Here is a 26,455-nt window from a genome sequence, read left to right as displayed (position 1 = left end):
AGGTGAAGTAATGTCCTTCAACTCACTTTCACTTTCCGTAGCTAATGATGTAAACATGATAAAAGTAATGGGCCAATGAAGCTTATCTTTGCTCGCACTTGTTCTTACCGCTGCACTGGTACTGTGCTCAGAAAGGTGCCCTACGTAGGAGGAACTCAAAAGTGACTTTCAGATCTCGCCACAGGTACACAAACTGTTCCAGTAACGTTTTTAGGAGTAACTTTTTGAGTAACGTTTCCAGTAACTTTTTATTATTATTATTATGCCCATAAAACATAAATTGTTGACCCAAGAAAGAACCTTAAATAAGAGATTTTTGTCTTTATTTAGAAAGCATTCTGATGTTCATATTTTCAGAGGATTCTTTCTCTTCAGATAACTTCTTCCTCATTTTTGAAGGACAAACTACTTTTTCCTGTGAAAATGACTGGCTGGTGTAGGCTCCTGAAGAAGAATGAACCTTAAGTGAAAAACGTCCCATAATTATTGTGACTGCCTTTAACAGGGTAATGTAATGAAAATCATTTCTTTGCTGTAAAAGAAGAATATGGAAAATGATCTCTTTTCATGTTATTGCATGAAAATAGCAATGGGAGAAATATAGAGAATGTAGATAAAAATAAATAATCACCATCTCTAAAAAACTAAACAGTCAAAAAAGAAGTCGGAGTGTGACTATTTTCAGTAGGAAAAAAAGTCTTGTCTTTTTACAGGTAATTACACTCTTAATTGTATAGATGGAATAGAGCAGAGTCTGCTTCAAGGCAGATTTCTGTTACACTAATCCTACTTGCATGCTAGTTTCTATAGTCGAACTTAAAAAGAGTCTCCCTTCAATATAATAAAACCACCTCTGAAATGTACACGTATAACTGGAAATTTTTGACAAAACCATTGAGTTGTTATCTATTACTGATACTGAGCCATGGTTTCATACATTTTTTAAACTCTGAAAGTAAAAATGTACTCAGTAAAGGCAGACAGACTGAAATACAGTTCCTTTGCTTTACCTTTAAACTTGATCCCTATTAGAGTCTCAACAATCCATAAAGCTTCAGAAACTTGCCAGCATTCCGATCTTGAATCATGCCAATATTTTTAACTTTATATCCAAAGCAATTATTTTCTATTTGCTTCATTACTTAAACTTCCTGGCTTCTTTTCAGACGCTTGAACCTGGCCACATCTTCTAAGCGTGTAAGAATGTCTTTAGATAAAGTACAGAATGGCCCAAATAACTAAGGAGCAGCATATCTGAGCCTGACTTAGCTGTGAGGATTCGCATGCATCCCAACAGCAGCTTGACCTTGTCTGTAAGCCACCTAATGTCTAATGATAATCAACAAATTGGCCGACAGTCCTGGGCTGAACTTTTGGTTCCCCGCCTCATGGCTTGACTGATGGCTGGGAATGGTTAACACATTAGAATCCCTTTTACTGAGGCTGGCACTAGCTAGCCGGTTCTCTGAGCTCAGCTGCCTTTGTAGACTGGCGGACCTGGTTGGACCAGATGACCAGGGTGTGATGACAGCAGGAGACTCTGTATCTAGACTTCAGAAGGGCTTATTAAACAGGTCCCTTGGTAGTTCAAACAGTTTGCACTTAACAGTTAACGGAAAAGTTGGCAGTTCAGATGTGCCCAGCAGGGCCACGGAAGAAAGGCCTGGCAGTCTGCTTCCATAATAAAGATCACAGCCAAGAAAATGCTATGGAGCAATTTTACTCTGTAACACATGAGGTCAGCATGAGTCAGAATAAATTCGTCAGCAATGGGTTTTGTTTTCTTTTGGTTTTGGTTCATTTAAATACTTGCCACCCACAGGTTTTCTTTTCCTTGGGTGGGAGTGGGAAGAGATAAAAGTTTTTATAAACAATTTATCTTCAATGTTAGCTGCAACGTAGTAGAAAAACCAAACAATTCAGACAAGTCAGTCATTTTATCATGCAGAGAGAAAAAACTATCCACACTGCTGTTTGCCTCTAGACATTTTCTACGTATATATTCCTAGAGATAGATGTGTATGTGCACAGAGATAATTTTCACAAAAATGGAATTATATTATACGTTGAGTTATAACTCTCAATATTCAGCTGTATTTCCATTTAATAAATACTTTTTTATAATATCACTTTTTAAAAATAGACTTTATATTTTTAGAGAAGGTTTAGGTTTATGGAAAAATCTAACATAGTTTACACTGGAGACAGCGGTGGTTAGTGGTAGAATTCTTCCCTTCCACGTGGAGGAGACCCAGGTTCGATTCCCGGCCACCGTACCTCATGTGCAGCCACCCCCTGTCCATCAGTGGAGGTTTGTGTGTTGCTATGATGATGAACATGTTTCAGCAGAGCTTCCAGACTGAGAGGAACTAGGTAGAAAGGCCTGGAGATCTACTTCCAAGCCAACAAAAACATGGTCTGATCCGAAACCAGCCATGGGGATGGTATAGGGCCCTGTGGGGGTCACCAGGAGTCGGGGCCAGCTCTGCAACAGATAAAAATAACAACAACATAGCTTACTGTAGATGTACAGTTCTTTGGTTTTTGACAGTTACATGATATCATGTGTCCATCATTATTGTATCATGCAGAATAATGTCACTGCTCGGAAAATGCCCTATGTGTATAACATCACTTTTAAATACTGTATAAAAAAAAAAAATAAGGGTCCATTAAATTTATTTATACACCATCATTTATTTGACCAATTGGGTACTGTTGAATATTACTGTTGTTTTCTTTTGTTCTTTTTTTTTTCCCCTACATAATGAAGACTGTGATAAATGTCTTGTTTCTGTATTTTTTTTGCACATATTCTCAATTATTTCCAATTTTTTTTTTTTTTTTTTTTGCATATGCAGTGCGACTGTTTCTTGAGGAGGAACTTCCCAAAGTGAAATGCCCAGGGTTAAGGACATACATAGTTTTCAATTTCAAGTTTTCCCACATTGCCACATATCAAAAGTTGTGCTTATGTAAGTTCCAGAATTTCCAGACATTATTAACTAAGTTTTAATACATTATTATTTCTTATCTGGGTTGTACTCAGGATGTTACGGCTGTATATTTATATTATATACATCTTTCTTGGAGGGGTGTCAGTTTTTCTAAGACTATTAATATCATTTGGCTCAGCCAAGTGTGGAAAACTTATGTAATGTTTACTAAGTGCCAGGCACTTTCTAAATGCTTTGTATATATTAACTTGTTTAATCCACACAACAAAACATCCTTGTGTACAGATTAGAAAGTTGAAGGCTAGAGGAATTAATTTACTCAGTTACCAGCTAGGAAATAGCTGGGTTGGTGTTAAACGCGATGGAGTAGGAGAGAAGTACAGAATGACACTGTTCTAGCAACAGAATTTCCCCCAAGGAGCATCACTGAGGATTTATCCTCCAGCGTTTTGATCTGACCTTTTCAAAATAGCTAAGCTTTGTTCCCCTCTGACTTTAGTTTCAGGAAGACCCCAGATGAATTTCCTAACGAATGTGTTCTGTCATCACAGATTTGTTTGGATAAAAGTCTATAGTCTTTTGGAATTAATAAATAATGTTTACTTAAAAACGTAATTATGGACATTCATATGCCTTGCATACCTTGCGTTCTTCCAGAAACTTTTTCCTTAAAGCAGCAGCATGCCTTTCTCAGCTTGGTAAATGGTACATGCCTTGATTTTTGACACTAAAAACAGAGGTACAAACCAGTGCTGATGCTGTAGACATAGAAGGAATATTTAAATTATAGGAAAACCTTATTTAACTGAAACGTTTAGGCACCTCGCTTTAGGAGGCAAAGCTAACATTTAGGACATTAGCATATATGTTTTAATTTAAAGTTTTGTTGGATGTATTCTGTGGTGAAAGGTGGCACAGTTGACGCTCATGTGGTAACTGAAAGGTTGGTGGTTCAGATCCACCCAGTGGCACCATGGAAGAAAGGGCCTGCTGGTCTGCTTCCTTAAAGATTGCAGCCAAGAAAACTGAGCTGCAGAGCTCAGTTTTACTCTGTGACGCATGAGGTCACCGTGAGCCGCAATCGACTCTACGGCACAAGCCAACAACAACGTCCGGTGGTGAACAGAGGAGGTCCAATCCCGCGTCCTCTCGTGGTACGGAGGTTAGTGGGACTGGCAACAGGGCCTAGTAGGTAAATGCTTATCGTCCTAGAAGGCGCTGTGATTTAGGAACAGAGGAGAGCTGATGAGCTCAGGGCCGCTTCTGCACCGTAATGCCTGGCCCTTATTATCTGCCTGTGTGGTGATTAATTTTTGTGTAGGAGCAAACATGAGGAGAAAATTGCCTTTGAGTCTGGGGCCCCAGAGCAAGCCATGTAACTGCCCTGGGCCGTTTCCTCCTTTCTAAAATGAGAATAATAATATAAAAGACCAACCTGACTGCATTCTGGGGAATCTCAAAGCAGATGATAATGTCTGAAATTTTCTTGTCAGTTTTACAGCCCTGTTCACGTTTGATTGTTGGCATTATTTTATCTGTCTCCCACTTTGTGGAAAGTCCTTGCAGCCTGGGCCATTGTTCTCCTTACCTAGCAGATAATATAGGAGCTAAGTAACCAAAAAAGCAAAACCAAATCCAGTGCCGTCGAGTCAATTCCAACTCATAGTGACCCTATAGGACAGAGGAGAACTGTCCCATGGAGTTTCGAAGAAGTGCCTGGCGGATTTGAACTGCGGACCGTTTGGTTAACAGCCATAGCATTTAACCACTAAGCCACCAGAAGCTAAGTAAACACTACTTAAATTTCACAGTGAGGGGAGGGAGGCCCCAGTAAATTCCAGGCCTGGCATAGGGGTAGCAGTAACCTTGCAAACAACAGGTCGTTATGCGCCTGGCAGTAAAGTTCTCAGCGATTGATATGTAGATTGATATGTAATTTTGTATCTAATCATCACAAAACCTCCAGAGTTCCTCTGTTTTCCTTATTTTTCTAGTTGAGGACACAAGGACGCAGATGGGGTGAAATAACCTGCCTGTGGCCCCGGGCTTGTGGGGTGGAGCCCGGACCCCTCACTCTCATGCCTGACCCTGGCCAGCGCCCCCACTGGACTAGCATTGCCCGTGAGCCTCCCTCTAGCGTCTGGGTGCCAAGGCGATTATACTCACCTTCACTTTGTCAGTGCCTGCACTTGAAAAGCCTTTCATGTTTGCTGTCCAGGTCTCTGCGCTCCTCCATTGGACAGGTTAAAATGACAAACCGCCAGAGAGGCTGAGGTCCGGAAAGACTTCATAATGCATTCTCATCCAGTCAAATCCTGATTCATAGCGACCATATACCACCGAGTAGAGCTGCCCACAGGGTTTCCAAGGCTGTAAATCCTTATGGACGTTGACTGCTACATCTTTCTCCTGCAGAGCAGCTGGTGAGTTCAAACTGCTGAACTTTCTGCTACAAGCCAAGTGCTTAACCCACTGTGCCACTAGGGCTCCTAAAAGACTTCATACTTGTGTTTATTATAAAGGGCCACAGCAGGAAAGAGGCTCTTGGGGATGGGAGAGATGGGGGGTGGCTCCTGAGTGACAGCCCCTCTGAACACTGGGGTCAGATCACCCTTGCCTCATGCTGTCCTGTCATGCCCACTGGCGGTCCCTGAAAAGCCCCTCCACAAGGGGTTGGGGTTGCAGCTTCCTTGTTTGGGGTCTTCCAGAGCCACCACTGTAGCCAGCCCCTGGCAGCCAGTGTTGTTGTTGTTGTTAGGTGCTGTTGAGTCGCTTCCAACTCATAGCAACCCCATGCACAACAGAAGAAAACACTGCCCAGTCCTGAGCCATCCCCACAATCGTTGTTATGCTTGAGTTCATTGTTGCAGCCACTGTGTCAGTCCACCTCTTTGAGGGTCTTCCTCTTTTCCGCTGACCCTGTACTCTGCCAAGCATGATGTCCTTCTCCAGGGACTGATCCCTCCTGACAACATGTCCAAAGTATGTAAGATGCAGTCTCCCCGTCCTTGCCTCTAAGGAGCATTCTGGTTGTACTTCTTCTAAGACAGATTTGTTCATTATTTTGGCAGTCCATGGTATATTCAATATTCTTCGCCAACACCACAATTCAGAGGCGTCAGTTCTTCTCCAGTCTTCCTTATTCATCATCCAGCTTTCACATGCATATGATGCGATTGAAAATACCATGGCTTGGGTCAAACGTGCCTTAGTCATCAAGGTGACATCTTTGCTCTTCAGCACTTTGAAGAGGTCCTTTGCAGCAGATTTACCCAGTGTAATGCATCTTCTGATTTCTTGACTGCTGCTTCCATGGCTGTTGATTGTGGATCCAAGTAAAATGAAATCCTTGACAACTTCAGTCTTTTCTCCATTTATCATGATGTTGCTCATTGGTCCAGTTGTGAGGATTTTTGTTTTATGTTGAGATTCAATCCATACTGAAGGCTGTGGTTTTTGCTCTTCATTAGTAGGTGCTTCAAGTCCACTTCACTTTCAGCAAGCAAGGCTGTGTCGTCTGCATAATGCAGGTTGCTAATGAGTCTTCCTCCAATCCTGATGCCCCGTTCTTCTTCTATAGTCCAGCTTCTCGGATTATATGCTCAGCATACAGATTGAATAGGCATGGTGAAAGAATAACAACCCTGACGCACACCTTTCCTGAATTTAAACCAATCAGTATCCCCTTGTTCTGTCCAAACAACTGCCTCTTGATCTGTGTAAAGGTTCCTCAGGAGCACAATTAAGTGTTCTGGAATTCCCATTCTTCGCAGTGTTATCCATAATTTGTTATGATCCACACAGTCGGATGCCTTTGCATAGTCAGTAGAACACAGGTAAACATCCTTCTGGTATTCTCTGCTTTCAGCCAGTGTCCATCTGACATCAGCAATGATATCCCTGGTTCCACGTCCTCTTCTGAAACCAGCCTGAATTTCTGGCAGTTCCCTGTCTATATACTGCTACAGCCGTTTTTTAATGATCTTCAGCAAAATTTTGCCTGTGTGTGATATTAATGATATTGTTCTATAATTTCCACGTTCAACTGGATCACCTTTCTTGGGAATAGGCATAAATATGGATCTCTTCCAGTCATTGGCCAGGAAGCTGTCTTCCATATTTCTTGGCATAGACGTGTGAGAACCTCCAGCACTACATCTGTTTGTTGAAACATCTCAACTGATATTCCATCAATTCCTGGAGGCTTGTTTTTCACCAATGCCTTCAGAGCAGCTTGGACTTCTTCCTTCAGTACCATCGGTTCCTGATCATATGCCATCTCTTGAAATGGTTGAACATCGACTAACTCTTCTTGGTATAATGACTCTGTGTATTCCTTCCATCTTCTTTTGATGCTTCCTGCATCGTTTAATATTTCCCCCATAGAATCCTTCACTATTGCGACTCGAGGCTTGTATTTTTTCTTCAGTTCTTTCAGCCTGAGAAACACCGAGCGTGTTCTTCCCTTTTGGTTTTCTATCTCCAGCTCTTTGCACATGTCATTATAATACTTTTCTTCGTCTCCTTGAGACGCCCTTTGAAATCTGTTCAGTTCTTTTACTTCATCAATTCTTCTTTTTGCTTTAGCTGCTCGACGTTCAAGAGCAAGTTTCAGAGTCTCCTCGGACATCCGTCTTGGTCTTTTCTTTCTTTCCTGTCTTTTCAATGACCTCTTGCTTTCTTCATGGATGATGTCCTTGATGTCATTCCACGACTCTTCTGGTCACTAGTCTTCAATGCGTCAAATCTGTTCTTAAGATGGTCTCTAAATTCAGGTGGGATATACTCAAGGTCATATTTTGGCTCTCATGGAGTTGCTCTGATTTTATTCCGGTTCAGCTTGAACTTGCATATGAGCAATTGATGGTCTGTCTTTTCAACAGTCGGCCCCTGGCCTTGTTCTAACTGATGATATTCAGCTTTTCCATTGTCTCTTTCCACAGATGTAGTCAGTTTGATTTTTGTGTGTTCCTTCTGGCGAGGTCCATGCGTATAGTCGCCGTTTATGTTGGTGAAAGAAGGTATTTGCAATGAAGAAGTCATTGGTCTTGCAAAATTCCATCATTCGATCTCCACCATTGTTTCTGTCACCAAGGACATATTTTCCAATGAGTGATCCTTCTTCTTTGTTTCCAACTTTGGCATTCCAATCACCAGTAATTATCAATGCATCTTGATTGCATGTTCAATCAATTTCAGACTGCAGCAGCTGATAAAAATCTTCTATGTCTTCATCTTTTGCCCTAGTGGTTGGTGGGCAGATTTGAATAATAGTCATATTAACTGGTCTTCCTTGTAGGCGTATAGATATTATCCTATCACTGACAACGTTGTACGTCAGGATAGGTCTTGAAACGTTCTTTTTGATGATGAATGCAACACCATTCCTCATTGAGTTGTCATTCCCAGCATAGTAGACTATATGATTGTCTGATTCAAAATGGCCAGTACCAGTCCGTTTCAGCTCACTAATGCCTAGGATATCGATGTTTATGTGTTCCATTTCATTTTTGACGATTTCCAATTTTCCTAGATTCATACTTTGTGTATTCCATGTTCTGATTATTAATGGATGTTTGTGGCTGTTTCTTCTCATTTTGAGTTGCGCCGCATCAGCAGATGAAGGTCCTGATAGCTTTATTCCATCCACGTCATTAAGGTCGACCCTACTTTGAGGAGGCAGCTCTTCCCCAGTCATCTTTTGAGTGCCTTCCAACCTGGGGGCGCACCTTCCAGCACTATATCAGACAATGTTCCCCTGCTCTTCATAAGGTTTTCACGGTCTAATGCTTTTCAGAAGTAGACTGTTGGGTCCTTCTTCCTAGCCTTAGTCTGGAAGCTCAGCTGAAACCTGCCCTCCATGGGTGACCCTGCTGGTATCTGAATATCGGTGGCATAGCTTCCAGCATCACAGCAACACATAAGCCGCTACAGTATGACAAACTGACAGACACGTTGGGGGGCAGCCAGTGTGTTGTCCCTTAATACAGCAGCTGTGACCGGCCACCACACAAGCCTCCTTAAAACATCCCCCTGAGCCAGACTTGCTCACAGATTGAGTACGTGGTTGTCTCCTTGTGCCCTACCCTCACGTCTCTCCCCGTCAATGACATTAAAACAAAAAACAAAAAACAAAACTTGGTGTTGAGAGAACACAAGACAAACAAGTGGGTTATAAACCGAGACCCATAGAGAGACCAACACAATTTGCTTCTGTTGCCTGGCAAGGTGATTCCCCCAACATAATATCCTTTCCCACGGGTGTCTTCCTGGGAGGCGCCTAGAGCTTGCTCACGGGCTGGTCTTCTCACTGAGGCACAGGGAACTGCAGATACCCAGCCTGCTCTGCCGTGGGCCCGCCCGTGGTAAACAGCTCGGGGGATGACGGCATCTGTCTAAGGAGAGGGAGTAAGCGCTGCAGCCCAGCTTTGGAGGAACTTGAGTGAGCGACAGCAGCCTGGCTCTCTTCCCTAGCCCAGCCGCACTGCAACCAGACCACGCGCCCTCAGTGCTAAACCCATTAAAAACCAAGCTCATTGCTATTGGGTTGATTCCAACTCATGTTGACCCCGCATGTGCAGGATAGCACTGCTCCGTAGGGTTTTCAGTGGCGCTGGCCTTTCGGAAGTATATCACCAGACCTTTCTCCCGAGGCACCTCTGCATGGGTTCAGACCACCAACCTTTTGGTTATTAGCCAAGTGCTTGACTGTTTGTGCCGCCCAGGGACTACGTCCTCTCTGCTAGGCTTAAAAAAACCCCATATCTTGTGGATATTGGAGTCCCTGGGTGGTACAAATGGTTAACATGTTTGGCTGCTAACCCAAAGCTTGGAGACTCAAGTCTACCCAGAGGCACCTGAGAAGAAAGGCCTCATGATCTGCTTTGAAAAAATCAGCCGTTAGAGAACCTTGTGGAGTGCAGTTCTACTGTGACACACACGGGGTCGCTGTGAGTTAGAACCGACTCCGCGGCAGCTGTTCTGGCTTTGGTTATTATTGTTGAGAACAGAAGGAAATGGCCCCATTACCCCTATGCTTTTCCGCCAGTAGTGCTGTCCTAGTAGCCGGGAGTTACTTTACCGCCGGAGCGTTTTTTCCCTTGCCTGGGTGTGGTTTCAGTGGGGTGCTCCAGTGCTTGCATAGATTTGGGGGAGCCGCTTTTGGGTGTCTGCCCACCTCCATTCAAACGCTGCTAACCAGCCCTACCCCAGGAGGGCTGTCGCACTCTCCAGCCCACCACTCTTCACTGTGGACTAGAACCTGAGCCTCATCCTGGACCGAGCCTGAATGCTGGGACCCCTCCCCCTGCCTCTGGCAAAGCTAGGGGAGCAACGCCCGGGGCTCCCTCCAGGCACGTGAAAGAAGCTTCAGGGGAGGTGACCCAGTGTGTGGTCAGTGGGTCAGGCACCTCCCTCAGCCCAGCTCTTGCTCATCAGAGCACAATAGCTCCTCCTGGCCCCTCTCAGGAGCCCTGGTGGCGCAGTGGTTAAGTGTTTGGCTGCTAACCAAAAGGTCAGCAGTTTGAGTTTACCAGCCGCTCCTTTGAAACCCAGTGGGGCAGCTGTGCTCTGTCCTCTAGGGTCACTGTGAGTTGGAATCGAGTTGACAGCAATAGGTTTGCATTTTTATGGGCCCTTCTCAACTAGATGGAGGTTGGCAAATGTTTGCAATTGAGACACTTGTGGCCAGAATATTCTGGCCAGTCTAACGTTATCTGAGCCCTGAGTTTAAGCAGAAATGTATTTAGTTCATGAACCCTAGCTTCTTTTCCAAGGGAGAAAACTACAATGCCATCCTATGAAAATACACAGGCGACTTGCTTTCCTCTCCTCCTCCTCCAGAGTTAGAGAATCAAACCTCGGAAACCGAGTTAGTGAGGGAAAGGCTTTCTGTGGTGCCTGCTCCTCGTGCCCAGAGCAGCAAGGGGACCGCGAAACGTACACATCTTCAGTGCTTGTGGAAAGGATGGTGGCGGTGACTTGACTTGGAAGATGATGGAAATTTATTACTAAAAGGAGGAGTCCCTGGGTGGTGCAAATGGTTAATTCATCAAAAGGTGGGAGGTTTAAGTCTACCCAGAGGTGCCTCAGAAGAAAGACCTGGCAATCTACTTCCAAAAAATCAGCCACCGAAAACCCAGTGGAGCACAACTGTGCTCTGACACACACGGGGTCACTATGAGCTGAAGTTGACAGCAAGTGGTAACGGGTACTACTGAAGAGGAGAGCGTGCAGGAATGAATTGGTGGTCAGTCTTCCAGAGGGCTTGGATTGCACCCTTTTCCGTCTGTATGTTTTGCTGTGTATATTCTCAACAACAACAAAATAAAATCTTTTAAAGATTTGACTCAATCAAGTTCAAGGACAGAAGCGCTTATTCCAGAGGTTAAAGAAAAGCTAAGTGTCGATAAGAAAGATTGCCAATTAACTGTTACTCCGTTTCAAAACAAATACTGGTTTTGAATATGTTGAAAGATAAGACCTAAACAAGGACACTTGCTTCCTTCTTCTAGAAAGTATCTATTTAATGTCTTATAAAATAGGCACGAAATGAATTTATCAAACAGCTTTTTAGTGCCTGATTTGAGCTGGCAGTCCGTTAGGTGAGAGAAAGAACGAGGTGTTAGATGTTTCCTAGATAAATGCCTAGAAGTTTGACTGTCCGCTGCTGGTAGCCGGCGGTGAGCTGTGCCTTAGGGAAACCACTGAAGCCGGTTCCTCTGGGATTTTTACCCCTGATAATGGTGATTGCACTTTGGTAATTCACATGGATGAATGCTTCCCAGCAGCGGAGGTAGCAGTAATTTTCTTTAGCAGGCTTGTTGCCAGCATATTTTTCTAGAATTTGCTTATGTGTCTACATTTCTACAGATTTTTTTTTTTTTTTTTTACTCTTGAATTTATGGGCCATGAGTTTTTCTGATTTTCCTTAAAGTTTACGGGTCTTGCCATTGCTTTCACTGGTTATTTCCCAGTTTGTGGTGTGCAGAGATTGAAGGATGAAATGCCCGTAGTCGATGTACCTTTTCCGTCGCTGCTAACTAAACCCTGGGACGATTTGGTTCCCAAGAGTAAATTGGAATGCCCCTGGAGCATGTAGCTCTTTGTAAAGGTCTTCAACTGAAAAACAAAACAAAAGTGCAGGAATGAGAAGTCTGCATTTTATCATTGAATTGGAACTTGACTGGTGGAACCAATTTCTGGGAATTACCAAAAAAAAAGGTTTACCAGATTAACTGTTTTGAGTAGCGTCAGCCTGGAACTGGAAGTCTATAGAATATATTTAGAAGAAAGAAGTGACTTTAAAGAAAAACAAATGGATGGGTTGTGGGGCTGAAGGCTGCATTTGGCTAGCTGACTCTTCTGTTCTCCCCTAACACGTAAGTTTGTCATTTGAAATTAAAGCAAACTTTTCCTCATAGGGTCGCTATGAGTCGGAATCAACTCAACAGCAGTGGTTTTGGGTGGGTTTTCCTCATTACAAGCTTTCTCCATTTTCTGTTCCATAGAAAACACTTTAAAAATATATGCTATCCTGAGCTTCTGTGAAGAATGATGGAAAACATTTGGAACAGATACGGGTGATGGTTGAACAACATAGTAAACGTAATTAATGTTTATGTGAGCAGTTAATTAATGTACATCTGAAAAGTGTTGAAATGGAAACATTTTTGTTGCATATATATTTACTGTAATAAAAAATGTATAATACCATTTAGTCTATATTGCAGATCATTAATGAAATAAAATTATAAGCCTATAGTTTCCTGAAAAGTCCTTTTAAAATTGGTTCTAAAAGAATCAAGTAAAATTTGAGACTATTAATATCCAAATAAAAGTAAATGCAGTAACTTTCCTCCCTACAGTGAGTGCTGATCGTGGTATAGTGTGATTGATCAGGTTTGCCATTAGCTTGTCACCAACGGTTACTTCTAGGTGGTGTTCCTGACAAATCTGTACACTGGGGAAGTGCTTACATACCTCTTGCGAGTGGTGTGTGTGGTGTAGTGAAAAGATTGCCACTCCTGACGCGAGCTCCTGCTTCATCAGAACTCATTCTGTGCCAGGTCCTGGGCTAAGTTGCTTGCTGACAGTAATCCTAGAACGTGACACGGAGAAGTTGAGGCACTTACCCAAGGTCACACAGCTAGGACGTGCAGGTCCAGAGCTCAGGCCCACGCCTTCTGGCTGGAGAATCCAGACTTTTTAACTACACACCACACAGCCTCCCTTAAGACCTGGCTTCTAGAACTAGTTTTGCCGTCAAGTTGTACACTGGGCAAATGGCTTTACTTTGCTTTTACAGTGACTTCTGGGAACCCGTTTTGGTCCCGTGTAGCTCTAAATTACTGTTGATTACTGTCATCAAGATTATGATTTTTGACACCTTGACCAGCACTTTCCCACTATGGATGAAAATTTGTGTGGTATTTCCAGTTATATTGTAGTGAGATTAGCACTTTCTGACAAATAAGTGGCAGGTTGCTAATCAACATGAATAAAATGAATGTCAGATTTGGGAGCAGTACTACCAGTATTTTCACAATACGGATTTTACATTTACATTTATTCCTAGATCTGTTAAGCTGAAATAAGCTGGCAGTACAGTGCGTTGATTGAAACACTCTTTGTTTCTTTAGATTGTGGGGGGCGGACAAGAATACACTTCAGAAATCACTTATCGTTTATAAGGTGCTGCATTAATCCTCAAAATGACGGGAAGTCAAGATGATCTTGTCGGTGGCGTTTAATTTATCAGAATGTCGTTTGCTCCTGCCCTCTGCTCCAGTAGCTCTGAGCTAGCAAACTGGCTGTAATTAGATTAGCAGCCAGCCTGCTACTCGCGCTGACAGCCTCAGAGAGCATGTGCTGGATTCCGCATGTGCCCGCTCCTCATTGGCTGTAGCCGCTGCTGCTCGCCTGTTGGATAGGTTTCCACAGTAATCTTTATGCTGCATTAGAGACATAGATACAGAGGTACTGTACTGTGTTCTTGCAGCGGTGGAGGTGGGCAGCTGGCAGCCCTGGGAAAGAATCAGGCACCAGGAGAAGGTGTTTGTCTTTGTTGGAGAGCTCACCGCTAGTTCACGGCTGCTGGAGGAGGTCACTCGAGGAGTTGCTGGTAATTACCTTCCATCCTTTTTTTTTTGTCGTGAAAACCATGGCCATGCCTGAAAGGAGGAGTGTTCTTCCTGTCAGCTATGTAATCTCTTCTTGCTATTGTTAATGTCATGTGCACTCTGCGTTCCGTGCTGAAATGTTTTTTCCCAGGGAAGACGTGGCAGGCACCCCGCTGCCCTGTTCAGGAAAGAGCCTTGTTTTTACCTGGATTTTTGCGTCCATGTGCCTGTGGGCCATTCTCATTGGCTCTCCTCTGTTTTGGACAGCCCGATGTTGTGTCCATCTAGCTGTCTTTGCAGGTGAGTGCCCTACGCGGCGGACTTTGTTTGCATCAAGCCCAGACTCTCGTGAATAACGAGCAATCCAGGAGAGTCGAATGAGGCACACTTTAATTAGGACAAGGCAACGACTCTCCGATGTTGTTGCCAGGTCTTAGTGGGAGAAGTCACGTGCTATTGTTTCTTCAAAGATGTGCGCTGCCTTCATTTTGGGTGGTTTTCTTTGTTTGACCTTTTGTCGTTTTCATTAAGCCTTTTTTATCTAGAGAACCTGAGCATATCCCATTCTGCCACCAATATTTGTAGGTGTAGGTACAGCTGTGCCTAAAAGAGAATTTTTGACTCGTGGCTTTGTTTAACAGGGACGTTGCTTTTGAAGTTGAAAGAAAATTGCAGGAAGGTGGGGTTCTCGCCACTTACTTTGGTGAATGTTTAACAACATTTTTTTATTCCTCCTAACAATTGCCTGGATTATTTTCCAAACCGAACCATAAATAATCTTGAATTCTGTAATAAAGATGGTACATCACAGACGGGAAAAAATTTAAATGGGCCAGTCTCAGCCTAAAAAACCCCGAATGAAATGTGAGCCTTTACTTCCCCAAGAACCTTCACCGTAGGATCTAGTTTTATGCCAGCAGAGCTCCCTGCTCCCAGTTAGTCCTCAGACTTCAGCGTCAATGTCCTCCGGTAGCAGACGGTGGAGTCCACAGAAACTTGTGTATTAGTCGTCGTTCATCTGGCTGGCTGGCTGCCACCATGCGTCTCCTGTCAGTCGGAGCTCTGCTGATATCTGGAAATAAAAAAAAAATAGGCAGGCGTTAATTTCCCACTCTGCAAGAATCAAACATTGCAGTTTGGATATTTTGTTGAAATAACTGCTTGGATTTAAAACCTTGTCTTGGCTCAAGAGACCCAGTATGTTCTTTGGCGGAGTAAAACTTAAATACTAACTGTGCCTCAGCTCCGTACCCCAGACTCCCTCCCCAGGTCACCCTGCAGCATCATAAATCATCTGCCGTAATATTTCCCTGAAGTAACAGTTGTAAGGGAAAAAAAGTGAAATATTATGAAGTTGATCTTTTATTCTAGTCCAGTGCCTCTCTGACCTTAAACAATTTACAGTGGTGTTAGATTTAAGATACCTTACGGGATGAAATAAACATGGGAACAATCTCTGTTACTCCCACTTATTAGTCATATTTGGACGCACGTGATGAAACCACACCTCGTTTGGATTTCGGAAGACAGGGGATTGCAGTCTCAGTTACAGTGATTTTGCTCTTCTTCAGAAATCCAGGATCCTCTCTCCTGGGTGCCTCCTTCCTTCTGTGCACGGCATGCTTCCCCACTGCGGACTTGGAGGACCGTCCTGTGTATCAGCAGTTAGGTATGGATAGTCATTTGGGGAAGGATACCAAACCCAGTGCCGTCGAGTCAATTCCAACTCACAGCAACCCTATAGAACAGTAGAACTGCCCCATAGAGTTTCCAAGGAGCACCTGGAGGATTCAAACTGCCGACCCTGTGGTTAGCAGCCGTAGCACTTAACCACTATGCCACCAGGGTTTCCTGGGGAAGGGTAAATTGATGCAATTCCTTAATTTTCTCTTTCTCGGTCTCCCTAAGTGGCCTTGGTATTAGAGAATTTCTAACAAGTAGGCTGCCTTACTGTCAGACCACTGGACAGACGTAAACGTACAGAACATCCTTTTGTGAGCACGGCCCTGCTGAGCTGTGTGTAACGTAAAGACGTGGAAAGTAGTTCTAAGTGATGTCGCTTCTCAAGGGGTAGACCTCGAAGACTTTCAGTGTCTACAAGGAAGTTCTTAAAATTTAAAATATGTATGTTTTTTGGGACTGGGTATGTATACTGTGTTATGTACCAGTACAGTGATATCCTAAAAAACAAAACAAAAAAAAACCTAGATAGCCTAGTGATATCCTAGAGGGCCTTTTAAGATGTAGTATAGGAACATTTTTATAGCAGCACTAAACAAAATGTTATTTATGTTTTTTCAGAGTAACAAACTATGCACTTTTATCTTTAGGTGCAGCATATTTTTTTTTTTCACCGTACGTTTAGGGAAATCTTTGTATATTTCTGAGATAAGAAAGTAAAAATGTATTTCTTGGATACTTGAAAACTGTGTTCTCCCTCCCTCCTTATAATTGTACAGCTCTTCACTGACAGGAGAGTGACATTTCTGAACAAAGTTAGGTGTATCTGTATGTGAGCCAGAGTATAAAATAAGTCTTGGCGGCTCCTGCCGCCATTGAGCTGGCCCCCAACTCACGGCAACCCCGTGCACAATGAAGTGACACACTTTCTGGTCCTGCGCCACCCCCATGATCGATTGCAGATCTGATTATTGTGATTTATAGGGTTTTCAGTGGCCGATTTTCAGAAGTAGATCACCAGGCCTTTATTCCTAGTCTCTCTCAGTCTGGAAGCTCCACTGAAGGATGGGTGGTAGCTGTGCATGAGGTCCATTGGCCAGGAAATGAACCTGAGTTTTCGACATGGAAGGTGAGAATTCTACCACTGAACCACCAATGCCCCTATAAAACATGCTGTATTAAAGAATTAAAACATTTGTTTTAAGTGATAGTTTTTAAGGGTGGGGTTAGTCCTAGGGGCTTAGAATCAGTTTAAAATCTGAGAGTCATTCCACGTAGAATAAGTTGTACCACAGAGTTACAGGGCTGAACAACACCAGTAAAAGGAACGGAGCAGCCAGCCATCCATGCGACTGAACTTCTGAGTCCCATCGCAAGTGGCTCGTTACTTGGTGATCGGTGACACCAAGGAACTGAGAGAGATCTGTCCTTACCAATTGATACATGTTTCATGGTTAGCCCTCCTGAAGTTGTCTGGATTAGGAAAATATTTGAAGAGACATTAGGCTTCTCATCTAAGCATATTTATTTATTTCTCTCATAATTTTATTCTATAATTGTAGATACGTGCTATGTGCTAGAAACGGTTATCATGGTTAACATGCTTGGCTGCTAACTGAAAGGTTGGAAGTTTGGCACTGCCCAGAGGTACCTCAAAGAAAGGCCTGGTGATCTGATCGACTTCTGAAAAATCAGCCATTGAAAACAGTATGGAGCACAGTTCTTCTCTGGAATCAACTTGACACCAACTGTTTTTTTTTGTTTGTTTTACTATATGCAAAGCTCTATGCTAGGCCTTAGGGAGAGAAAGGTGGAAGGCACAGTCCTTCCCTGGAAGAAGCAATCTGTTGAGGAGTTAGGGGTACCAGGGGCCAGAGAGGGCTTGGTGGTTCGTGGTAGAATTTCTGCCTCCCATTTTTTTATGTGGGAGACATCTCATGCACAGCCATCACCAGTCTGTCATTGGAGATATAAAAATGGCGTGGAGCAGCGTCTCACCTCCTCTAACTTCACAAGGGGAAGGAGAACCGAGATCAATGGCTCAAGACTGATTCCTATGATTTGGATCACTGCCATCTTTACCAATTCTGACGCCAGCTTCCCCTCCCACGGCACGCTCTGCTTCTCTGCTGGGTTCGATAATTCATTGCAGTGGCCAGACTGAACTCACAAATGATACTCAGGATTGTGGGGTTTATTATGGAAGAACAGGTTACAGTTCAGGTTCAAGAATGCCCAAGATACAGTTCTCCCACCAGGACAGTCTCTTCTCAGCTGTGGTGCAGGCAGGGCTCTCTCTGGCCTCTCAGCCTCTGCCCCTGCTTGAGCAAGTGTTACCAAGCTCTTTTACTTCTGCTGATAAGTACCCTGAGGCACCCCACTCCACTAGTAAGCCTCAGCCCAAGGCGCTCATCTCTAGCTCCACAGGTTGGCAAACCTAGCTTTACACCAAGTTCCTGGGGGCACCCTGCTCTGCCAGCCTCCTGTCCAAAGGCACTGAGCTTTCTCACGCCGTGAGCTGTGAAGCTCACCACACTGTCTCCTGCTGGTCTCTCATGCCACCATTTCTCTGCCACCACTTCTTGCCGTCTTCAGTGTTACAATTCCCTTTCCCTCTCCTCTCTTCTCCCTCTCCCTCTCAGTTCTAGGAACTTCTCAGCACAGGAATCCCGAGTTCAAAGGACATGTTCTGCTCTTGGCTCTCCTTCCTTGGTGGTGGTGGAGTACTCTCTCTGCTCTGGGATTGGCTCTTTTTTAAGCCTAGTGAGTTGGTAAAACTGACCAGTCTCCTTGGTGGCCACAATTACCTTATTTGCACAGTCCTGCCCAGTCACTTGGGTGAGAGTTACAAGACCATGATGAAAAAGGCCACACAAAAGTGATCTATCACACTGCAGGAGGCTTTCGTGTTGCTTTGATACTGAACAGGTTTCAGTGATGCTTCTAGACTAAGACAGACTAGGAAGAAAGGCCTGGCGATCCACGTCTAAAAATCAACCAATGAAAACTCCATGATTACAACGGTCTGATGCGCAACTGATCATGGGGATGTCACAGGACTGGGCGGTGGCGTTTCCATCTGTTGTGCATGGAGTTACTATGAGCTGGGGGCCAGCTGAGCAGCAGCTGGCAACAACATGGAGCTAGAATGCCAGCACGTAGCTTGGTGGGGCAAACAAGGGTGATCAAACCTTTACGAAGGGGGTGGGGCGCCAGGGAAGAGAGACGGTGCCTGAGCCAGAACTTCGTGTCTCCCACAATCTTGGCACTGTAGTCACTACTAGTTGTAGGCCACTGGTCTATTTTATGTTTTGTATTGACTTTTTAGTTCACCATGTCATCTGGGTGATACCTAATAAATGTAAGACACGTGCATTAAAAATGTAGTACTTCTTTTCTTTTCCTTAACTCTTCTCATAAAACACACTAGGTTGTTGTGTAGACTTGTTTATGTTTTTAATAGATTTACATAACATGGGATTTGAGAATAAGAAGCATATCCAGTAATTTAAAATTGTGCTAAAGGGACTGCAGAACTCTTTCATCACCAGTTGGACTCCTCCAGAGCTAGCCATGATCCTTTGTGTCTTGGATGTCTGTTGTCTCTCGCAAGTCGTTTGTTGTTGTAGAAGCTCATTAAAGACCAGCTCGTACAGTGGGGTCTCAGATTGTAACACTTGCATTTAGCCTTACTTTGATGAAGGCATTCTGCTTTTCTTAGACATTTCATTGAATAGAGGTATACTTTAAATCTTGCCAAAACTGGAGGGGAAGTTGACTTTAAGTTCACGTATTTGGATTAGATCTTGCCCTCCCGTGAAAGCATATTGTGCAGTCTCTGGACGTGTGGTCCAAGAAGGTTCCTGACTCTATAGCGTTTTACCCTCGTCAGGCTTCCACACTTACCTTTTTCATTCACGCTTGCTGACTCAAAAGCATTCTCCCTTATGAATTCATTGCCACTTCCTGCAGCTCTTTGCCCCTGCGGACCTTGAAACAACTACGTTGTGTTTAACACCTGTCTCTGATGGTTCCTTTACAGTCTCCTTCTTTTCTGCCCACCTTTTAAAAAGTAGATATTCTCCAGGGTCCTGTGTTTTTCATATTCTCCGCCCATGCCACTCTCTTTCCCTCGGTCGCCTCACTCGTTGCCACAGGCTCAGCCCTTTCCTCTGTGCTTGGTGTTGCCCTGCATTCTGTCCCTGATACCAGCCACACTGGCCTCCTGGGCTCCTTGCACAGGCTAGGAGCCCTTCTGCCTCAGGGCCTTTGCACTTGCTGTTCGTTCCACCTTGGATACTCTTCTCCAAATAGACAAGGGTTATTCCCTCACTGCCTTTAGGATTGTGCTCAAATGTCACCATCTCAGTGGGACTTTCTGAGATATTATCCATTGTATTTGTTTGTTATTTTTTATCTCCCCTGTCTGGGATATAAACTCCATGAAGTCAGAGGTTTTTGTCTTTACCCCCAGAGCCTTGAACAAGTACTTGGTCCATAGAGAGTGCTCAGTGAGTACTTGTTGAATGAAGAATGAATGAATGAATGGAGTGTTGGCATGGGAGCATTACAGCATGGGAGAAGGGTGACCCTGTGGCAATCAAGAGCGCCACCCCAGCCAGCTGAGTTTGTGCCAAGCCCCTCTCTAAGGTGGCCTCTGTTTGCTGTTCTGTGAAATGCAGAGTAAAGTACCAGATCAGCCTTCGAGTCGATTCCAACTCCTAGCGACCCTATAGGACAGAGTAGATCTGTCCCACAGGATTTCCAAGGAGCAGCTGGTGAATTCAAACTGCTGACCTTTTGGTTAGCAGCCTTAGCAGTTAACTACTGCGCCATCAGGACATTGCCCTCCTGTCCCACTGTGGGCAGACCCAGACGGGGGCAATGAGGCCCCACTTGTGAACCTTTATTTATGCGACTTCTTCCAATTCTTTCCATATAGTTGCTATCCATGATTAAATGCTACCCTTAAAAATAAACAATAGTTGAAATGAGTGAAACATTTACTTTGAAATAAGGTATGAAAGAAACTAATTTATTTTGGTTTATTGACATGTTTGCTATTTATTTTAAAAAGTGTATTGACTAATTTTTAACAGTGTAATTGTTGTCTGTTGCCATGTATTTAATAGCCTGCCTATTTTTTCAATAAAAAAGGAATAGCAATCTTTTTTTCCCCCATCTTTAGATATTTCATGCTACAAAGAATACTTTAAGAAAAGAAGGCTTTCCTGTGACATCTGCCTGCCACCTGTAAAACTCATTTCCCTTTCAAGTAAGTACAGTGCTTTGATCTGTTCTGAGCAGAAGGTATTGTCTCAAAAAACCTGTATCATTAGAATAATAAGACATACTGGCCCAGGTTTCTCTTATGTTGCCCTCTGGCACTTAAGGGAGCCCTGGTGGTGCAGGGGTTAAGTGATAGGGCTACTAACCAAAAGGCTGGCCTTTCAAATCCACCAGCTGCTCCTTGGAAACCCTGTGGGGTAGTTCTGCTCTGTCCCATAGGGTCGCTATGAGTTGGAATCGACTCAACAGCAGTGGGTTTTTTTTGCCCTTGGGTGAGTCCAGGGCCTGAATACCAGGCGTGGTGATTGGTCTTTCCAAAGGTTTCCAAGGTGTGCCTTCCACATAACCACTGCCAGTTACAGTTTATAAAACGCTAGATTATCTTTACCTGTGATGTTCCAGGCATTTCCAAACCAAAACAAAACCCAGTGCCTTCGAGTCGATTCCAACTTGTAGCGACCCTATAGCGACCCTACAGGACAGAGTAGAACTGCCCCATAGAGTTTCCAAGGAGCGCCTGGTGTATTCAAACTGCCGACACTTTGGTTGGCAGCCGTAGCATTTAACCACTAGGCCACCAGGGTTTCCTCCAGGCATTTAGAAGGTGCCTATTATGTATATAGAGTTCCTGGGTGATGCAGATGGCTAACGCACTTGGCCACTAACTGAAAGGTTGGTGGTTCGAATCCACCCAGAGTGCTTCGGAAGAAAGGCCTGGTGATCTTATTCCCAAGAATCAGCCATAGAAAATCCAGTGGAGCACAGTTCTACTCTCACACACCTGAGGTTGCCATGAGGCAAAGTTGACTTGACAGCAGCTAGTTTATTACGTGCACAGATGTGAAGACCATTTAAAAAATGAAAACCCTTACAGTCTAACAAGAAAGACACTGGCTGTGGTTGGAGAGTGAGATGGTGTTTTCGGATTGGGTCAAGTGGCATTGTGCCAGGCGCAGGGGTGCTGGGAGAGGGCATGGCCCTCCCACCGAGAGGCTGTGACCTGGAGGCGAGCAGGGGTTGTAGGATGGCCAACCTGGGGATGCGCCGGCTCCCCAGAGGGCTCCGTGGGGCTGCTTTGCTGCATGTGCATGCCCTCCTGGACATACTTTCTGGTCCCCACAAGCTGATGGGGAGCCCCTTTCCAGAGGAAAGAGGAAGCACCCTTTCCAGGTCTCTTCCTATCACCAGACCCATCTTCCCATGAAGGAGCTGAAGAAGTAGATAACGGTGGTCCAGGTACAGACATCCCCTGCCCCATTGCAGAGGAGCTGATACCTCACATCACAGAATGAGGGGTCAGAGTGTTTAGGGAAGTAGAAGACAGCTCTTCAGTTAGCACCATCTCCTGCAAGTTGGGGGACAGTGATAGTTCTGTGGTAGAATTTTTGCCTTCCATGAGGGATACCTGGGTTCAATCCCCAGCCAGCACACCTCATGCACAGCCACCACCCATCTGTCAGTGGAAGTTTGCATGTCGCTATGATGCTGAGCGCAGGTTTCAGCGGAGCTTCCAGCCTAAGGTGGACACAGAAGAGAGGCCTGGTGATCTACTTCCAAAAGTTAGTGAAAACCCTATAGGTCACATAGTCTGCAACCAGTCATGGGGATTTCGTTCTGCTGTGCATGGGGTCACCATGAGTCAGGGCCAACTCCGTAACACCTAACAGCACTGCTGCACTTGGAGTAGTGGTACAGAGCACCTGCGTGGGATCACACAATCTTGACCTCAATGTTCACATTCCAGGTGACCAGATGTCTTCCTTAAGTCTGCTTTCAGCAACCGTATATAATATACCATTACTTACATAGTAGGCCTCACATTTTATTATTTACTATTGTTGGATTGTGCAAGATACAGCTGGGTGGATGTTATTGCTCCTCAGGAAACCCGTTGCCGTTGAATCGATTCTGACTTAACAGCAACCCCATAGGACAGAGTAGAACTGCCCCATAGGATTTCAAGGCTGTAAATCTTTATGGAAGCAAACTGCCACATCTTTCTCCTGGAGTGGCTGGTGGGTTCAAACCACTGACCTTTTAATTAGCAGCCAAGTGCTTAACCACTATGCCACCAGGGCTCTTTTATTGCTTCCCAGGAATCTCAGAATCTAACTTAGGCTGACGTATAAGAATCGGCCTGTGCTGGGTGGAATTCTGCAAACTGCAAAGAGAAGAACCAAAGAAAAATCTGACAGCAGCGTGAGATCAGGGATGCACCTGACATCCATCACTCTTACTCTGTCCTGTCCCACCTTATCGCGGATGTCGGAAGTTGTGGTCTGAGAGCCTTGGGCCCCTGTAGGCCGGAAGGAACTCAGCAGCTCTCATCCCCAGGCCCTTGTGGAGCCCAGGTTGTAGAGTTGCACCTGAGTGCAGGTGAATTTAATGGCCAGTGGCTTTCCACTGGGCCTCTCTCCCCTTTGCCGTGGTTCTAGGGAGACCCTCCACCCTGGCTTGCCCCAGACCAAGGGGTTTCCCAGGACACAGGACTTTACTGTTGAAAGCAGTAAAGTTTCCAGCAAACCAGAACAAGTTGGTCCCTTGTGATTCCCACCACCCCACCCTCTCTGCCAGCTGTGTTTCTCCAGTTAGGGGCAGGATTCAGGCGGCTGTTGAATGTGCAAACCTGGTGGCCAGAAAAGAACCGGGGAGTTGGGTGGACAGGGGCCCAGTCTCAGCTGCGCTGGTGACCGTGCAAATGAGATGGCCTCAGGTTGCTTTCTTGCTCTGAGCCTCAGTTTTCTGCATGCCACATAAGAGCCATGCCAGCTGGCAGGTAGGGGTGTTGGAAGAGTTACATGATGTGGCTCTGGGAAGTGCCTGGTACAGCACAGGCACTCGAGAAGGGGGGATCCCTGCTTGCCCCCAAGACAGACTGTGTAGAGGAGTCGTTTGGTTCCCCTCACAGGCACGAGGGTCTTGAGCTCTGTCAGTACCGTTGCTAAACTAGGCCTTGAAGTTAGAGAGGATTCATCATGTGGCTCATTAATGCAGCGTCAGCTGGGCTGTTGTCTTATGCCTCTTCTGGGGACAGTTTACATTTATCAGATTACCGTTTTCCATTGATGTAAACTGCTTTTGAAATACCCTGAATTTATGCCATTATATATTTGAGATTCTAGTGAGAAGAAATGTCAGGATAACTCTCTTAGAATAAATGTTAACCCCTGTGTCTGATTCTCAGAATAAAGCCAGATAAGTGTGCAAGTTATGTTGAGTTGTTTTTCTATCAGTTTTTCCATAGACAAATAAGATTAAAACTTTTTTTTTAAAAAAAAGGGACCGTAAAGAATGTTGTGAAAAGCATAGTTTTTATCTTATCCATACAGTCGGTCTTCCATATCCATAGGTTCCACATCTGTGGACTCAGCCAACAGTGGATCGAAAACATTCGGGGGGGAAAGAAAGAAAGAAAGTTCCAAAAAGCAAAACTTGCGTTTGCGGCGCCGAGCCCTCCACTGAAGGCACGTGAGTGACGGGATATGCAGGCACACTGAGCTGTAGCCTCCCGCCATCTCACAGACCTCAGTCTCTCTCCAGCACTGGGCTTTTGAGCACTGTTCGCCTGGCGTCTCCTTAGTTCAGTCCTTGTGTCGTGTGCAGCCTTCGTGGTTCTGTGAAAAAATGACTCCTCAAAAGCAATTAAGTGGTCAAAGCAATCCCTCAAAGGCTGAGAGACATTGTACGTAAAGTGCTGTATCCCTAAGAGAAAATAAAAATCTTAGATTTTTTGAAAAGTGGTACGTTGCTTGCCGAAGTAGGCCATGAGGTCAGTAAGAACGAATCGAACGTTGGCACATGAGAGCAGAAAGAAGCTGAAATTTGTGGGCATGTTAGCGCTACCCCTGCCAAGGCAAAAATGGTCTGTCTGGTTCCTGATAAAGTGCCCGCAGAGACCAAGAAAGCATGAAGTGGTAAGTATAAGCATTACCAACTGTTTACGTAGCTTTTACATTGTATAAGGTCCTGTAAGTAATCTAGAGGTGATTTAAAGTATATGGGCAGATGCACAGGTTATATGCGAATATTACGCCATTTTGTATAAGGGCCATGAGCATCCTCGGATTTTGGTATCCTTGAGGGTCCTGAAATCAATTCCAGTTCCCCGCCAGTATGACTGTATTACTGATCAGTAGTCAAGGATTTGGGAAATGTTTTTAACTGTTCCAGGCTATTACTAACGCTTGATGTTTGTTAAAGCTTTGTTCTTTTCTAAACCCTTAAACTATGGATAAGCAGCCGTGTGTGTGTGTGTGTGTGTATTATTTTTTTACCTGTTGCCATTGAGTTGATTACGAGTCATGGCAACCCCATGTGTGTCAGAGTAGAACTGTGCTCCGTAGGGTTTTCGATAGCTGATTTTTTGGAAGTAGATTGCCAGGGCTTTCTTCCCAAGGCACCTCTGGTGGACTCGAACCGCCAACCTTTAGGTTATCAGTGCAATAATTGCAGTAATTGCACCACCCAGGGACTCCAGCCTTATATATACATATGCATTAGGCATGGGTGCTGTAAGTGGTTGACCCGAGTTAGGCTGCTTACCAGAAGATTGACAGTTTGAGTCTACCCAGAGATACTTCAGAAGAAAAGCCTGGCATGAAGTAGGAGTGGACTCAGTGGCAACTGGTTTGGCTATTCTCGTTATTAAAAATTTTTCTCAGTACATGTATTAAGATTGCTTTCTTTTTGGAATACCACCTGAGACTTTCAGTGGTCCTTTGTTTAAGGAAATTAAAAAGGAAAATGAAGACATGAAATAAAACGACCTTGTAATGTTCTTTTGGTCAAGTTTTAAGCGGTTTTTCAACCTAGAACATGAACCCTCCTGAGCTATGTATAAATAAGTTACCTTAATCAAACTTAAGTACTTGATAAGGTTAGTTTCTCCTGGAAAGTGTCCTTTTTAAGAACATGAACTTCTCCAGGGCAGACGTTTGCTCTTTCATCCTGTGAGTGCTGGATGCTTGAAAAGCTCCCAGAAGCAGACAGCCCTTGTGCATTTCTCTGTTAAATGGTGCTGGCCAAAACTATGTGCCCGTTTTCCCCAAACACCTTCTTCCATTCAGCATTTCCTAAAACTGGTCCCTCCATAATGAGCGATCCGTCATTTGCCTGTGACTCACCTGCCTCCCCCCAGTGCCCCGACTCCAGCCTCTGCCTCCATCAGCTCAGTGCCAACCCGGTGACTCAGAGCTCAGCATGTCCAAGGCAGAGTCACAGCTGACCTTGAGCAGGGTCTCCTCAGAAGCCAGGGAGTACCCCAGGTAACCACCCACTGCATGGTCTAATTGGCCAGGCTTCTTTGTGACTTTGTAGAAGACAGGAGGAAGATTCAAGGGCATTATCTGGGAAAAATAACTGGGATTTTAGGTATTTTGTTCTCCTTAAGCACAAAAATTGCATAGACTT

The 26,455-nt window shown here is 44.5% G+C and overlaps 1 protein-coding gene across 3 annotated transcripts in view; it reads left to right on the top strand.

Moving 5' to 3' along the window:
• The window catches only part of FAM110B (family with sequence similarity 110 member B), a 170,659-nt gene that overhangs the window by 71,981 nt on the left and 72,223 nt on the right, over positions 1–26,455 (top strand). The window contains exon 2 of one of the 3 annotated variants that reach the window (XM_049860094.1): positions 20,946–21,032. The exons of 1 other annotated variant lie outside the window; for it this stretch is intronic. The gene's annotated coding sequence lies outside the window, so the exon portion shown is untranslated. Of the gene's footprint in view, positions 1–2,133; positions 5,381–20,945; positions 21,033–26,455 lie in introns of those variants that run through there. One more of the 3 variants, XR_007514069.1, reaches the window with a different exon arrangement.

The sequence above is a fragment of the Elephas maximus genome, chromosome 19 (genome assembly GCF_024166365.1).
Source record: "Elephas maximus indicus isolate mEleMax1 chromosome 19, mEleMax1 primary haplotype, whole genome shotgun sequence".
Lineage (NCBI taxonomy): Eukaryota > Metazoa > Chordata > Mammalia > Proboscidea > Elephantidae > Elephas > Elephas maximus.
Note: the sequence above shows the minus strand (reverse complement) of the source record. Positions and strands in the feature narration are given on the sequence as shown.